This window comes from Pogonomyrmex barbatus, unplaced genomic scaffold (genome assembly GCF_055798465.1).
Source record: "Pogonomyrmex barbatus isolate J1 unplaced genomic scaffold, ASM5579846v1 scaffold1, whole genome shotgun sequence".
NCBI classification, from domain to species: Eukaryota; Metazoa; Arthropoda; class Insecta; order Hymenoptera; family Formicidae; genus Pogonomyrmex; species Pogonomyrmex barbatus.
Genome location: NW_028297098.1, coordinates 16,941,426 through 16,960,188, shown reverse-complemented (window position 1 = coordinate 16,960,188; position 18,763 = coordinate 16,941,426). Strand labels below are relative to the sequence as shown.

General features: G+C 34.3%; 1 protein-coding gene across 2 annotated transcripts in view; it reads right to left on the bottom strand.

Annotated features, from left to right (window-relative positions):
* Window positions 1-16,738, bottom strand: part of LOC105432315 (uncharacterized) — a 321,362-nt gene extending 304,624 nt beyond the window's left edge. For both annotated transcript variants that reach the window (XM_089085420.1, XM_089085419.1), the window contains exon 1: window positions 15,637-16,738. The gene's annotated coding sequence lies outside the window, so the exon portion shown is untranslated. The remainder of the gene's footprint in view (window positions 1-15,636) is intronic.
* Window positions 16,739-18,763: the final 2,025 nt, after the last annotated feature.

Genomic DNA, 18,763 nt, shown 5'->3' with positions numbered 1-18,763 from the left:
AATCGAATAATCGAATCCTCTCTTTTGTTTCACGGTTGAAACTGGAGTGATGCTGCCTGCAAGCGATGAATGCAGACAAAGCTACCTTAAAAAACCAATTAGATAATTGTCTGTGATATCGGGAAAAAGAGATGGATATTTTGCGCGATATTTGATGAAAGGATGCTACTTATTTCCATATCGACAAATAAATCAGGAAACATCGAAATTGGTCATTTGTATCGAGAAGAAAAACTTATTCTAGTTTCCTTATTGTTCTTATACCATGTATTATAACGATCGATCAAATGGAGAATAACGCTACATAACGCTATAGATCTAAACAAATGTCATTAAAATATGGTTAACAGATATGAAATATCCATTAATTAAAGAAAATTATTTATTTGCTGTTCAACTATTTCATTATTTTCAAAATAATCGATTGAACTGAAGCAGTTAAATATCTATCGCATTAAATCTCTATGGGATAAACCTGGAAACTGTTGCACGACATGGTGAATCCGTTTGCCCGAGTTACGACTAAAGTGTTTTATGGTAATAACGCCACCATCCTAATTGGATCGTGCTTGCCCTCGCTGTAAGTAAATCCGAGATAATACGACTACGTGCGATAACAAAGTAACTGTTTCGTCGATACAAAATAGACGACGTTCTTGCTCTCGGAAACACATTACGTTACAATCACATTAGGCGAGAATTAACGAGTAGAATGGAATCGGCGATCAACTCTTTAATCCACTCCGAGACGAAATTTGCACAAGCAAGATTTTTCCTTATATGTACGCCATTTTTCTTTTCGCGTTGAATGATTCTCAATATAATTTTACAGTCCGTTCGCCTGTGCGAATCCCTCAGGAGTTGAGCCACGTGGCTATCTAATGCGTGCAAATGCAATTCGTATAGGGAACTGACCCTCGATAGGAACATCCGCCCCGCGATGCATTAAAAGTAATCATCTTTGAAGTAACTTTAATCATTGACGATCATTACTTGGATATTTTTTTAAATAATAATCATTATTTACCTTACAATTCTTTAAATAATACAAGACACAATTTTTTGATCATACAATTACAATCAATTATATTACAATCAATTACATCAATTATATATAATTATAAATTACGTTATAATATAAATAATAATAAAAATCTTAAAAAATATTTTAAAAAAAGAATATAAAAGAGTAATTTTAAAAACTTGAAAATAAAATTAAAATATTGTAAAAAGCAATAAAAATGAACTCTAAGATGTTGCTCTCAAAAACTTTATGATTCTTTTACGATATACAACATATATGTTATGATTGTATATACAATCACGCGTAATAAAAATACGGATAACTCTTATATTATAAATAATTATATAATTAATAAATTTATATAATCATACTAATACAGTTATATTATATTATATGTATAAAATATATGACAAATATAGTTCAAAAAGTAAAGCCAATGTTATTAACTGCACATTTACGTAAATTTCTTAAGTTTAGAGAATTCATGATGCGTATATATCAGGATGCATTATTACATACTGAGAGCATATAATTGGATCAGCAATAATCCCCCAATTATCTAGATAATCACTAATATCTCGACACGCGTTCTATACGAACTAGGCTTCTACATGTCAATTACGTACCAATCTGCATCGAATCTCATTAACCAATTTTTCTCACTGCATTTCGACTCTTCAAGATCTCTTCCTTTATCGTGAATCATGAGTGCAGATACCTATTACAGATCACGCGGCTAGTTTTTAATGAGATCATCAAGCAGAAGGAAGGGAACTCTTAGAATAAGCATGTGCATTTAATTATGTCCAAGTATATTTTATTATTCGAACTATGTCTGTATCACACGAGCATCGACAACTCGTTAAATTCACAGCGATTCCGTGCGAAAAATTCATTCTTTTGAACGCGAAATATATTCATCACACGCAGTGATTTCAGTTTTCAAAATGGCAACATTAAAAATTATGCCACGTGCGAAGAGGCGCGTCTCGTGTGTATTAAATAGTCGATATTTAGCCACGGTTACATTGATTTCGGTTCACGCAGCTGCTCGCCGCGTACCTGTGTAAATAATCAGGCTAACCACGCAGAACGATGTTTTATTCATCGGCTGGTGAGCGTGCACCCCGACAGGATGCGAAATTTTTAATTCGCCGTGAAATCTGGCCGTCGACCGGAAGTAACCGTGTCGGCCACCTCGCCGACACGGGATCGATACTCGTCGGAGATCGCGAACGGAATCGCGAGACTGTTTTATGAACAGTTTTTTTGATGTTAACTATTTCATTAATGCAATTACGCGATTACGCCCAACGGAGCCATAATTGCGTTACGTATAAGATGATTCTGTCACGTCTTCGATTCCACAGTCCTGCGAGATATTACGAATAGAAACAGACTAACGTAAAATGGATAATTAATAGATGTAATATTAATCACCTTCTTCTCTTTCAAATCATTTGTATTTTATATCTTAAAAATTTCAATATTTAGATTAAATAATAATAATAGTGGTTAATATAAAATAAAATTATTAAAGTATTTTCTTTTTTTTTTCTCAAATCAATTTTAATTAAAATAAAAAGGCTATTAATTTTCATAAAACAAAAACGTTTAATCGATAAATTCTTTTTAAAATGTCTGAAGTCTAGATTCTTCTTTGAGAGAAAAAATTAATCTCTATTAATTATATCGAATTTCTGAAAATAAAATATTAATTTTGCAGAAATCATCATTCAATTTTGTAATTTTATTCTTCTCAGATGATACACCGAATTGTATTGTCCTGGGAATGCGTCGAATGAGCAGCTTTGCATTTAGCGAGTTCAAGCACGACGGGATCATAAACGAAATTGAAATACGTGTGGATAGTACGTGGATTGCAACAGGAGCATTACAGTTACGAACTTAGGTACATCTTCCGCGCCTGCACGTGACAAGGGTTTTCACGGTGTGATAAACACGATTTTCTCGCGGAGCACCGGGCACACTCGCTTACGTAACAAATCGGGTTCGATCGAAATGGCGCATCCCCTTGCCAGAACCGTCTCTTTCTTTCCCTTCCTCTCCCTTCTCTCCACCCTCTCTTGGCTACATGCTCACAAAACATTTCCAGCCACGTGACCAATTTCGCGACCGAATGACGACTCGTGCCTATTCCGTACGTATCCGGGCCCCAACAAAAGTAAAAAGTGTTTTGTTAAGCGGCAGGAATTCGTCGTAATTAATGAACCAGGAAAGAGAAAGAATGAATACAGTCGGAGAACACAATTCGGGAAAAATATAGTGCAGCAAAAAATAAAACGACATCAATTCAAATATGGAATTCGCAAATACTAGATATTAATGAATTAATCTTCGCGGATTTGCGTCAAATGCGATTTGTGCCGAACAGAGATTTTGATAGCGGGCTGTAATGTTGGGATTTCGCACGATTGCGCAGCTGATATTTTATTTATCTCAAGCCGATGATCGATATATTCTATATAGTCGTCAGCATAAAAGCACAATTAAGAGGATCACTTTAATCACAATATCGTGATAATAAAAGTGCAGAATAAATGAGGCAACATAAATTTTTACATAGCTTCATGCATCGCGAAAGCTAAATTCAAGCCGGATTATACAAAAGCTCCGAATATTGGAGAAATAAAAATAAAAAGAGTAATCCAACAAGTGTTAATAACATAGTTCCCGCTATTGTACTTTGCTTTATTAAGCTTTGTGCTAGTTTGATGAATGGCGAGTAACTCAAACTTTCAATGAGCGAAATACTGACTCCAGAGAATATTTCCTGTTCGTTAAAAATATTTCATATTCAGATTTAATAAAAGAAAAATTAAAAAAAAAATCAGAAATTCACTGTTTAACTTTATCATTAAATAAATATGTGGAAATTAGGATAAAACATATTTGAAATCATATTTTTAAAGACACGCAATTATAGCAAAATATAAATGTGATTAATAAACTTTATACATGTATTCAGATTTATTTTAACTCTTGCATTACCAGAGAAAATAGTAAAATTATGCAACAATTTTTTTATTGTATTTTAGAATAAAACAGAATTATTTTCTAGACAATCAAGTACGGTGACAATGAACATCAATGAAAATGGACGATGGGATAGTGGAGGTTACATTATCTTTATGACTCAGCGGAGGACCTATCGATCTGACTAATGATTCTCTCATCGCTTGCAACAGTTCGTTGCAGTTTGCCACGCGTTGCGCAAAGCAATCCAAACGCATAACTTCCGTTCGCCCGTCTGACCGCAAGGCCGGAGGTGAGGGGAAGAAGCGCCATGTACAACGTCGGTGTCGATCAGTTGAAGCTAACTTTCCGCATTATTCGCGTTAACGTACTGCGCGCACAATAAACTATTATCGCTTTCCTTCCTTCCCGTTCGCCTTGCTCTAGTCCATCATTTCATCTCAATATTATCCTAATGTAACCGATCGACCCAAAGAATCGATTGTCAACGGTGATTTAGAAGGAGGTCGTCAACAGCTATCAGCGCGATGGATCGAAAATCCGAATGTTTCTTTCACTTACGAGAGAGAATCAATGAAGACGTTCGGATTACTTTGATAAAGTTAAATGAGCTTCGTGAAAATTACCCGGGACTGAGAAAGGCTATATTTACTGCTAACAGTTCGCTATCAACCGAGCCCGGCTTCCCCATACCTATAGCGAACCATCCCATTAATCGGGCAACATTAATCCCATTGACACCTGAGTACGCTCGCGGGCCGACCTATCTTCGGCGGTGAAGAATCACCGTACAGCTTCATTGCCGGGCGTCAGGTGGAGAGAGTGGCTGGCGCGTCTCTTAAAGAACCGGGAGGTCAATCACCTCTATTCGTCAATGCCGAAGTGGTGTTCCGAATGAGAGAGAGAAAGAGAGACGGAGAGGAGGATCGTTTCCATCGGTTTTCCCACGAACGTGGATGATTCTCGACGTGATGGTGACTTAAAGACGTCCCGGCGGCGATCTTACGCGCCGCCTGCAAAATACATGATTGACCGAGCAAGCAACCGCTGAATTGGACGAACGTAAACAAGCGCGCGTGAATAGAAGTATCTAAAAGGAAGAGAGAAAGAAGAGGAGAGTAAAATTGAGAACGAGAGAGGAAGAAGGAACGAGGGAGAAACAGTGAGAAAGAGGAAGAGAGAGTTGACCGCCTCAAAGGTCTAGAAGAACGAGTCGGGTCTCGACCGATGAGCGGCTCGCAGACCCCGACTGTCTCGGACCATCGTCGAGAGATTCATAATGCGCATAACACCCTCTTCAGAGTTCCTTATTCACGCGGTGCGGTCTCGTGAAAGCTCGTAATGTCCACGATCGGGCGAGAAGTGAGAATTCGCACGAGCATGAAACCTCCGATTCCTCTGTCTCGCTCATTCTCTTTCTTCCTCCCCCCCCCCCTCTCTCTCTCTCTCTCTCTCTGTTGCGCGCCTATAATTACAAAACATTAATTACGCGATGAATACACGCGCGCCACAGGAGAGACGCGTCTCTCGAGAGAGCCATGAGCTTTCAAGAGTAATGCGGCGGATATTCCAAGCACTAGATGAGGCAGGTTCGATTTTATCTTGTTTATAGGATCCATCAACAAAAATACGTCCATCTTAATCGGATTGAGAAAAGTTAAAAAAGCAATTTAAGTAATTATATTAATATCAATTAACAAGTAATTTATGAAAAAATTATTATGCAATATCGTATTACAAATGTTACCAAAATACTCTATGTTTTTAATAATGTTAGCTATACATAGAAAAAGTATGTACAACATTAAATTATTAGCTTTGTTATAAATTATAATATCTTCATCAATTTATTCAAAAAAACAATATTAATTTTAAGTCTTAAAAGGAGAAAATGTTGTATAGAAAATTAGTTGTTTTATTTCAAAATTATTATATAATGTTGAATATTTTTGATGAAACAGCGCAATATTATGTAAATCATTGTTCGAAACAAAATATCAAATTTGAAAATGTAGTTGTTTTATGAAATAAATATTCTATAGATATATTTATATTTATATTTTATCACTAATTTTTCGTCTATTGTTTTAACAAATTTTTCTCGAGCATTTTAAAGCCAAAATGTATTTAACGATGCGAGTAATTCTCGTTGCAAAATTCTCGCTGAAACTGCATATGGTAAAAAGGACTACATAATCTTTTTGTTAAGCATTTTGTTAAGCGAATTGCGAACGCATCTCAGGCTTTCAATACGATTCGTTTCTCAACTGCAAAGCTCCGATTGACTATGGATGTAAAACCTTCGTTTAAACACGGACTTATTAAAGCGAGAGTTTCCACGATTCTTATTCACTCGGCAATTCATTAATCACGCTATCGACGTGTAAATGTGCAATAATAAGAACTTGCAGATTTTTTCTGATTTTTAAACTAAAAACGATAATCAACATAGATAATCTGAAGTTAGTAGAAGTTTTATTTTTTTTATTATGCTTCCCCTTGAGAAAGTAGATGTAATAGAAAACATCATAAATTTATCAAAAATATTGCAAGAGTCATCAATCATGTAATATATACATACATACATACATACATACATACGTATGTATGTATGTATGTATGTATATATATATATATATATATATATATATACATACATACGTATGTATGTATGTATGTATGTGTGTATATATATATATATATATATATATATATATATAGAGTGTATTGGAAACTTTTTTTAACAAAAGTATTCACATATCATTAAGCAAGGATGCAGGATATGAATGTAAAAAACTTCTGCTACATTTCTTACTTAATATATTTTCTAATTTTCATATTGTAAACAATACTATATAAAACATTTATTTGTATAATATTACAAATATATGCACAATGTTCTAAATCAATTTGCAGATGTGTAATGTATAACGCAAGATTGCGCCAATATTTACAGAAGGTTAATTAGCGTGGAAGCTGCAATAGAAATTTTCTTAATAGACATTAACAAACGTACCAGATGTTAATGCAGTATCGCGTGATGCAAGATCGACGGTACTTCAAGCGGAGAAATTCCTCTCTAGTTTCAATCCCAGTTGGATTTCTATCTCTTCCTGTGACACAATACTACCCTCTGGAATCCCTCTCGACGACGCTCGATCGAACATCACGTGATATCCCATGATACTACGCCTACGAGATAGCTATAAGTATCGCCGTTCCTCTTGGGCACGTGTGTACTACAACGAATAGCGTACAAAATAGCGAGTAAGCAACACGTATTCTCGGTAATATAGCTAAGGATCGCGATAGACGAACATAGAAACAAGTGTTTAAGAAACAGGTCGGGACATAAAGGACGCATAAAAGATGACAAATCACAAGTCGCGAGTGAAATACGGGACTGGTCGGCTGGCATAACTACGTATTTATCGCCATAAGGCTACGGATTTTACTATGGCAGGGCGATATCGATGGCGGCAGATTAATTTAATGGCGCGAGGCGGTCTCGCGTGGCCCGGTAATTACCGTCGCCGTCGGATAAACGGTAGTACTCGTTCATTCGCGGGATTTCGAATCTCGACTGATAATCGTTACCAATACTGAAGTAATCTATGAAGGAATGCCGAAAATAGTAATATTACCTCCATATAGCATCTCTTTTTTTTATATCGTGACTGAAATAATTATGAAGAAAATATATAAGCGGCACAACGAAATAACATGTAAAACGCCAATTTAATTTCAGCCGCGCTAATTTCACGTTGCTAATTAACCGTTGACTGAACGCACGCAATGCGTACTGAGCGCACGTATATCGTGACGCACAAAATCAGCAAAAAAGTGCATATAAATAATTTTCAGTAAACAATCATTTTTAATTTATAAGTAATTAGAGTGGAATATGAATATGGAAAATATCCAATACATAAAAAAACAATTCACACATACACCTTTTAAATAATTACTATAAAAAAAAAACTTGCTGAAATTGAAATTATTGTGAATGATGCGATAATTTAATTGCAATTGACAATTTTAGTAAGCAATTTTAGTAAGCAACAAGAAGTAAAAAAAATCGTGCATCAGTTAAGAGCACGATCATGATCTCCTTTGATAAAAAACAAAGATATAAAACAAAAGACAAGGATAAAACAGAAAAATGTCTTAATTGCAACCGTCGTCGAATTCGATCGCATCCTTGATTTTGCAATGAGCGGTCCTCGGCCGCGAAATTATGGAGGAAGCATGGTTTATTGGCCGGCTCGGCAATTAAATTGCAGTTTATATTGAACCAGTCTGGGAAATCCATGAAGGGTCGCTGCCGAGAGGGAGAGAAAGAGGGGAGAGAAGGGAGAGAGGAAGAGAGAGAGAGAGAGAGAGAGAGAGAGAGAGAGAGAGAGAGAGAGAGAGAGAGAGCAGGGAGGAAAATCGGGTAAACCTCTGCAAATGCGACGGACGATCCATCGTTTGCAATTAAATCAAACCAAATTACGCACAGGAAAATGAATAATTATCGACGATATAAGAGACACGAGTTTGTGAGAGACTAATATGTATTGCAGCGGACCTTCGGCATAGCGACTTCCTGCAGATCAGCCAGTCAAATTGAACATTTAGAGAGAAAAAGTGAAGATACATGCACCTCCTCAAATTTTATTTGAGAAAATTGTAAAACTAGTGGGATATCTGTGATTGTAAGTAAAATATTAAGAGAGAGAGAATATGTATGTGTATGGTATGTATGAGACGGAGAGAAAGAGAGAGAGAGAGAGAGAGAGAGAGCTTGACGTTCGACAGATGAAATCGGCATTGCATAAGAGAAAAATCGGCATTGTTTCATAAAGAATCGGCGTCGTTTGATAGAGGCAGCGGCATCATGCTTTGGAGACAGCGGCGTCTCCAGTAAAATTAGCGGCATTAAAAGTCGACAACATTCGGCGTCCGAACAGACGAGATAGGCGTCGTTTGACGGCAGCGTTTCGAGAAGCGTAATCTGGATTTTGAAAAAAATTATTATATTGTAAAATTGTGCGTGTGTCCATGTATGTGAGTGATGCGTGTGTATGAGTCGATAAAATATAAAAGGCGATGAGCATGAGGAGCGGCAGAGAGTCGAGAGATTTCGTCCGGAGAGTAACGTGACGTGACATGACAAGTGAAGTCAACGAGTAAAAGTTTTGTAACTGGCTTTTATACTCATGTCTTTTACTATATAATATAATTCAATATAATTCATTTATCTTATATAATATTAAGAATTCCTTAATCCTACACTACTTGATAATAACATTGTCATCATGTTGTAATATTTTCATATAAAAAAAGTACCATTGTTAAAAAATTGAAAACTTGACATCATAGAAATAAAATATAATGATAATAAATATAATGATATATAATAGTGATATAATAATAAACAATTATTTAATTCTTATATAAATGAATAAAGTTCAGATCAAAATAGAATTTTAATTGTGGCTTTACAGAGTTATTTTAATTTTGTATTTTGACATTCAAACAATTGATTTTATTTAGCTGTAACAATTTTTAAGTTAATAAGTTTCTACTAGTCGATGCCTTTAATTGTTGCGAAGTTATCTCGATAATATCATAATGATAGTAACTATTTCAATGTATTTTAATGGCTGCAGAGAGAAGAAATCTCTCGGATATGACTAGATCTTGTAGTGAGAAATGGAAACCGTATGCCGAATGGCGAATAATTCATTAATTAGAGAAAAAAAATCGTCGACTCGTCTTGCGTCTCGCATCCAAGCGTTCCATTACCGATCCGTTCGTTTGTTATTCGTTGCTCGTTTCAACATGGGTCAATGCGTTACGCAGCATATTAACGCACGTGTAATACGATTCGAGTTATTTCATCCGTCGACCGACCGAAATTCGGATTGACTGTATCTAGGGTTGGACGCGACGGATATAATTAGAACGTGTAAAAAAAATATACATATCAGTAAACCGATAATATGACGGATGGCGTATCGTCGACATACTCTCGGATGATCCATCGAAATTGGACTTTTCATTATGGAGACGCGTAAATATACAATGCCATTCATTTTTATAACAAAGAAAAAAAAAGAACTGTTAATTCTATTATATGTCTATCTAGCTAACCTTTCATTTAACCAAAATTTAACGATTAAATTATTATTATTACTTAATTTATTTGTTAAAGTTTTATTAAATGAAAGATCAGCCAAACGGATGTTATATTTTTCCATATTTAAAATCACATCAAATAAATGAAAAATAAATCATTCCATTCTCTTCTAATACATGATTAATACATATTTCTCCATTGTTCGTTTTAAAAACAGATTTATAAAATATATGCTTAAAAATCTTAAAAATTATGCAATTCTAAAAATATAATGTAACTATTAATTATATCATATATCAAAAATTAATTAAATTTTAAAACATTATTACATATCACACTTCTAATATTAAATATAAAAAATTAAAATATATAAATTTTTATTTTCCATGACAACTTTCTATACTTCTCTTTTTATACTCCATTTATTCGCAATCGTAAATTTATGTGAATGACAATATATATTACAGAAAGTAATTGAAGCCGAATGATCATTACATTATTGGAATGCGATATTATTAAAAATTACGATAATGATATGAGACATAAATGGTAGTATTATTTTTAATATGTATACATCATGTGATAGTGGGTTTTATTATTAAAATTTCAAGAAAATATTTCCTATAAGGGAAACAAATGTTATGATATCATTTTCGTCGTGATAACAATTCTACCGAGCAACGAATAATTGAACAGAACAAATTTACATAATAAAGATTGAAAAATAATCACCGTAATAAAGATGCATTTATTCAGTTAAGTAAAATCAATATTTCAGAAAGCTCATTGTAATCACACAAGTTATCAGAGAGTCGAATTTTATGTAAAAAAAGGGGAAAAAGCACTACAGGCCGAAAATGTTTCTCCGCAAAGATGCATTAAGAGATCAAAAGGAGTAAGATGTAAGGATGAGATCATAAGATGAGCAAAACGTAAAGAAACCTACATATTCGCGGCCAAAGCTCGAAATTTTACGAGCGTCCGTGAACCCGATGCGACGCTGAATAGATCGCTCGAGATGCACCAGACGCGGGACGAAGTCGGACAGCTGTCAGAATGAACATGTACCGAAATCAACAACCTCAACAAAAATTTCTACCAAAGTAATTATCTGTTGAAAACCAAAAAACTTTAATTCGGAATGGCTCAAGATGAAGAACTTTGAGAAATATTTCAGCAATGACAAAACATATTAGAAAGAAAGAAAATTAAATCTCTAACCAGCATTTCGAATTTCTTCTTCTCTTCATTTTTTTCCAGATTTTTAAATATGTTTTGATACATTTGTATCCTTTCTTTTTAATTCTATAATTTATTTCAAAATTCTAGTATTTCAAAGTTCTAATATTTCTAGTTTCGATAATCACTCTTAAAATTAAATTTAATACAAAGATGCAACCGCATCTAGACAAATTTCGCTAAAATCGTATCCGACTTAACCATTAACTAGTCCTATGAACCAAAGTCAATAGGTAATATTGCCTATTTAGAGCGAACCAGCCATCCGTGGAGAATACTCTTCGTTCAAAATGAAACACTATACTACCCTCTATGTATTTCCGTTTCTCTCTCGTTCAACCACATCCGTTTGTGATCCGTAAATATTAGATCACTAAATATACTAAATATGTGAATATCGTAAGTAATAGCATTGATTTTTACACCTACGCGATCGATTCGCTGAATAAATAATGGAAGAATTCCAGATTGTTTCCATTTACGTAAATGTGATAATCGATTATTTGAAGACAATGCAATTTGGCAAGCAATAGAATCGCATCTTACCCGCATTTAATATATCAAGTATCTTTAATAAATTTAATTAAGTTTTACGCTGCATTCGTAAATATGTTGATATTTGCATATATATATATATAAGCAAACTTGGTATATCATTTTAATTATAATTTATAATTTTATAAAATATTTAATCGAAAATCCAAACGTCATCCAATCCAATATGTCATTGTAATAAATTTTTATAAAATTTTATGAAAAGTAAATGTTAAATATTCTAATTTAATTATTTATCTAATCATATATTATTATTAATACTTATCAATTTACTTGATGTTCTTCTAAAAAAGTTTTACATAAAAATATATATTGGATCATCTCCCTTCTTTTCTTATTTATAAATATATATCTTTTAGATAAAACTCCATACATTATCTTTGCTCGCACAGAGCCTACTTCTTACAAAATATATCATGTAAAGTTGCCGTAGCTCTTGCGGTGGGAAATATTACTTAAGTGCAAGCGGCTTAAGTAACGTGCTGCATTTTTTAGTGGCGCATCTCGGCTGAGTTTTTCTGAGGCGCAGCCAACGTTTCTTAAAAGCGTCCATTGTTAACGGGGTTAAACATTAATCCGGCTCGGGGTCAGGCGCTCAATTGGAAAATTTCTCAGCGAGGTGGAAAGTCGCGGACAGAGGACTGTCCTCTGTTTCCCGTCGTCTCATCTTGAAGGGCTTCTCACCGCACTCGACGGATGGAACTTCTTCGAGGACAAGTGATTCGTCTCTGCTCTTTCTTGCGCCTCTCTCCCATACTTGCGTGACACACAATCTTGCTTTCAACATATAGACTCTAAAACGAAGGCCGCGAAAATGAGGAGAGAGGCACGGAGAAGCGTCTCGCTGAAATTAGAGTAGGACCTCCCCTAGATCTGAAGAGCCCTGGTTCAGCGCACTCATCAACGATGCGACCTCTTCAATTTTCTCTAGCTCTCTACTCCGTGATTTCGCCCTTTCCTTACTTCTTTTCCCATCACCTAAACTTGTTTCTTATCTTTGTCCATCGATTGCTGTCGTAATAAGTTATGTTACTCCAAATGTATTCTATGATAATATAACTAATTGCTAATATATTCCGCACGATCGATAGTAGTTTCGAGTGTAATCTTCAATAAGCCATCTCGCAATATATAGATAGTGATAAGTTACGTTGCACCAAATATTGCCCATGATAAGGCGTCAGGTGTGCATTGCACTAAGTTATATTGGCACGAGTATATTTTGCTGTATGTTACAGACTGCCGTAAGCAATATACTTCGGAATGAACTAATCTAGTCTATCATGAATATTGTTCATGATTAGATATTGTTTCACACATATTCCGCATTGCTAACTTGCTTTAATCCAATCCACGTATGTTACGTTATGTGGAATATTACGTACGATATGATACCGAATGTACCTTCATCATATCGTATTACATTCAATATAGTTTGTTGTAAATTACGTTCGTATATTCTGTAAACTAACTCTTGATTATATTGTAACTAAATATGTTTTGATATAAGTCCGATAATATATACCGCAAATACTCTTATTAAATATAATTTTGACTATATTTTGTGTGCTTTAAGATATCTTGCTTCAATACAGTTTACTAATATATATTTTTAATAAATTATCAAGATATTCCTTTATAAAATATTTAAAAAAAAGATATGATAAATTATACCGTTTCAAATATATTTTATGTGCGTATATTGTTCTAAATACATTTTGCAACCATTTTGTTTCGAATACATTTGATGCTACCTTTTATCTCAATAAAATTTTTATGAAATTAATATTCTCAATAAAATTTTTTACAAAATTACAAAAAAATTTTATTAAATTTAAAAATAATTTTACCGTCATAAAAAACCATTCAGCGTAAAATATATTTCGTAACAAATTATTTTAATAACCGATATTGCTTCGAATGAAAACCGCGAACGAAATTACCTACGGCACAATAGTCTTCTTGATTTTTGTACCAACATAATTTACAAAAAAAGGTGCTTTAAAAAAAAAGGTGCTTTCCTCTAAATAAACTTGCAATCGACAATCCCTTGTTCAAACGTACCAATATGCTTCAAATTATCTCATTGCGAATCCGTGTGGTAAACAACTTCAGTTTGAATATATTTCGCGTACAAACGTGATCGGTGAAGCGGAAATGGAAGCGCAATTAATAGAAGGACTGAAAATATTCTGTTGATATGAATTTCTCGTTATATCGCGCATTAATTCTTGCCGCTTCTCTTTCAGATAGAACGGCAAAGGGAGGATAGAAGAGAAGAAACCGAGATGTCACGAGAGGACAGAGCGGCTGCTGCACTCCAGCGATGCACTCGTAGCGAGTGACTGGGCTCTCCAAAATGTTGACGTTTAAGCGCCTACTTGAAGAGGTGGTCTTCTTCAACGGAATCATGTCGCGTTCTCCAACCTTTCACGGAAGCTGTGCCAGACTAATGATCTTTTCGTCGTGTCAAACGCGCTGCATCGTTTTTTATCTCGCAAATGCTATATATTTTGTGATAGTATCGTGTGATAGTATTTTCTGATGTCGCGATTAAGTTCCTCGTAGTAGAGTGATGTAATTTTTATCTCAATTTTCAGTTCGTTCTATTGTAATTTATCTCAACAGCATCGTAACTTGTCATATTAAATGATTATCTTTAAATTAAAAAATTTTTTTTCCTTAAATATATAATACAATTTTTGCATCTACTTTGATATTATTTAATATCTATAGCTCATATCCAGAAATAAAAGTCTGTTAAATATAACAAAAAATTCCTCTTTTGAACATCAAAGTATCTCACCAAAGAATTTCAACTCATATAAAATGAATCTCTATCATAATCCTTTATTTAAATCTATAATTTTAAAACTAAGATCAAAAATAAGAGTAAATTTTCGACTTCGACAATATTTAATATTACAAACTACTTTTTAAACTACATTATAACTTTGAATTTAAGTAATCTTTTAAGTATGGTTTCAATTCTTTCTGTATGAAGATATGAGCACAATATTTGTATCATCAATTCAATGTAATTTTTATTCATATAAACATTTTCTATCTTTAATAATAAATATTTAATATAATTTATTTATAGTAAAAATACAAAATTATAATCTATTATATTTGTCAATTGCGTGTTATTAATATATAGAAATAATTATTTATTTGCATATTTATTTACACGATAAACACATATATCGTATATATCTAAATATTATGGCCTTGTAATTATAAATTCTGTATACATAATTAACGCCGTGCGGTATAATTGTAACAAATATTCTAATATTCATTGGAAAAAAACAGATTTTATATACATAATTATCCCAATATCAACATTAACATTAATACGAAATAAAAAAGATGGATAATTAAAAACGAGTCATGTCAATAAAGTCAAAAAAGTCATGCAATAAAGTAAGCAACAATTTATCAAATTTTATAAAAAAAATACTCTATTTCCTAGAAATTATGGTAATTATATCATTTCGTAAGATAAAAAAATGCATTTATTCGTATAACTTCAAAAACCAAAATAACCAATATTTCTCGAATATTACATTTAAACATATGTTGAATTTTATAAGAAAAGCATAATTAGGTTAAAAATTAAACAAGGACAATAAGTCAGTTTTTTTCCAAATTTGGGTATAATGTAACATATAATATGGACAAATCTTTGACTCACCCAAACCCGTGAGTGGGATGTCGTGACAGAAATAATGATCTTTAGCGATGTCCACACTGCGACGCTTCATGATCTGTCATTGAATCGTCCTCCTCCTTCCACGACGCTTGCGCCCGATGCAGACGCATCTCTGGAGATTCCTCGGCTGCTCTTACGATTATATTTGCACACTCACGAATTCACGATCGCCGGGATTCCGTCGAGATTACCGGGAGCGCGCACGGGTTCCGGCCGGCATTTGACGCTGCGGGGGATTCAAATCTGCACAAAGAATAGAAGAATGGCTCACTTCGCGCGACTCGAAATAATTTCCGGTGCATCGCCCCAAAATAAATTTGGCGTGACTCTCAATCCACGTAAAGGAAACGAACAGAATTTCATTGAACAAGTATGGCTTTTTATCCGTTTATAAATGTTTCACATTCGGAAACGGACGAAATCGACACTGAAATTTTAACTGAAACTTCGACACTGATTTCGACGCGAATTGTAAAGATCGTATTTTGTAATTAAAAAGATATAATGTTGTAAAAGTTTATACGGTATCGTTAATTATCGCCGATGTGAATCTGAATCCGTTGCAACCGTTAGAATTCAATTCGATCGAAGACTGAGTTGCCACTTTTCAAGGTGCAGCGAAAGTAGCGCGTACGATGCGATACGATCGCGGATCGAAGAGGACCAATGACACGAAGAGAGCGTTGTCGTGAGTTCTCAATGAAAGCACCAAAATCATCATATCTTATTCTTACGTCGTTAACAATAATGCGTCTCTGCAAAACGATGGACGACTTTTCTCGTCGAGCGCACAGTCACTGACAACTTCTCGCAAATATTTCGGCGGCGCGAAACGCGTGACACTTTATCGCGGACGAACAATGTTAAATCTCGATTTGGAAAGAACGTTCGATTTTTTTATACTCGTAATTTGAATGAAATGCGACTATCGAGACCGATAGTATGACCGTGATGTGACCGCGAGATCCAAACGCGCAGTGCCGCGTTGATCGCGATTTCGCGGGCTTCTCCCTCTCCTCCTCCTCCGCCTCCTCCCTCCCAAGTCCGTAGAGAAAAACATACAAGACGCGCACGTCCCGGCGGCTGCGCGTGTACTACCGCCTTGTGTTCGGTTCCCGCTCAGATACTTCCCCACCCCCACTCCCACTTTTGTCTCCTACTCGGCCGTACGCCGCGGAAGCGAGCGCGCGTACGGGACCCTATGCTCCATCTCCCTCTCCCCATCCGCATTGTTTATCTCTCGCTCGTTGTCTGGCTTACGTACAACGCGTGCGTAACCATCTCCGTTTTTCATAGTTTCCTTTTTCCCTCGTTCTCTCGACGACAAATCTATCATGTGCATGCGGTTCTCGCAATGGCAGAGTTAACGACCATCCCCTTTACGACGTTGTACAAACACATTCGAAGAAAACAGACGTTTTTCGGAAAAACTCATTTTCGTCCAAATATATATATATATATATATATATGTATGCCTTGGAAAAATCGTGGTGTCTTTTTACGAAGAGAATTTGTTTATATTACATTTTAGCAACACGCTAAATGCCCTTACACATTGGTTACGGAACCAATCTTGTTATTCCGTTCGGCCGGCGCAGGGAGACACTGATCTTTCCGTTTGGCCGGTCGGTCCCTAGGGCTTGATATTGTATTTTTTGTCTAGGTGTCAGTCCGTGGCCGTAGATCGACACTGTCAAACTTAGATAAAGATTGGTAAATTGGTGATTTATAAAATATAAAAACGACATATTTACACTTTTTCAATGTAATTTATTAAAGCAATCTAAATATAAGTTTTTTTTCACATGTATCACAAAACGAAAAAATATTAAATTTTTGAAATAAAAATTCGGAGTAAAGAAAAATTCGGAATTAAATGTAACGCACAATGGGTACACGTAGATGTAAAATATAGTTATATTTTATACCTATTTCTGCGTTACGTTTAATCTTTATTCCGAATTTTTATTTCCAAAATTTAATATTTATTCCTGTCTCTAATAATTCCTCCCTTATGCGCAGGAGCCATAAGTCTTAACTTGATAAATTATTATTTACTGTTAAAGTTTTAAATTAATACTATTCTATTCGCAATTCGTGTGCAATTCGTATATGATTTGAGATTTAGAATTTACTATTCGTATGAAATTTATGAATAATAAGAATTTTTCATCAAAATTACTACTTGTTATTTATTATTTGTATATAATTCACCAGCAGAATGATTTTGATGAAAATCAAAAAGCGCAAATTAATTTTCAATATGCCATTGGCTTTATATACGCAAGATTTGAAATTTGCAACACTAACTTCACACCGATGCGCAAGCGACATGAGGCAAATAACACAGATTGTAGTTCCGAATATCGTCGTAGAATGATGAAACTATTACAAAATATCGTAATTAATCCGAAAATTCATTTGATTTCTCTCAATTCCGGACTGTATTACAGGCTTCAAATGTGCAAATAACATGCGATAATGCATACAGAGATCATTTTGTAAATTGACGGAAAGTAAAGTTATCGATACAATCGAGCGATGAGGCTGATCGTGATCGTGCATTTTTAATACAACGGAAATTTGGCGAAAATTCAATACATTCGATACGTTTATACATAAAATTCTCTTACAACAAGAGAAACGCGCAAAAAACGTTAAACAGTTTGGTGGAGAACGCAATACGCTGACGAATACAAAGTCAGTACGCGAGTTGGACGATAAACAGGTACCAATCGACTGTTATATATACAAAATCTGTATACATTTGTATAATAATTGTTTCTGTTTGAGATTTCAGAAATCCGAGTATTTTTTCGAGAGATTTATGCCTGGAAGAAACAAAGCGGAAAATAGCGGCGATACGTGAGTAGATATATTTTATTTTGAATATTGATTGAATAATATTGATAATGTTTATTGAATATTAATTGAATCATTAATTACTAGCGGCAACATTTATTTATATTTATACATAATTTTGATATAAAAATAATTCTTAATTTCATATTTAATAAAAATCAAAACTTGTAATTTTATTAAAAATAATTCTTAATTTTTAAAATGTTACAAATTTTATTATATTGTATATATATTCTGTATATCACAG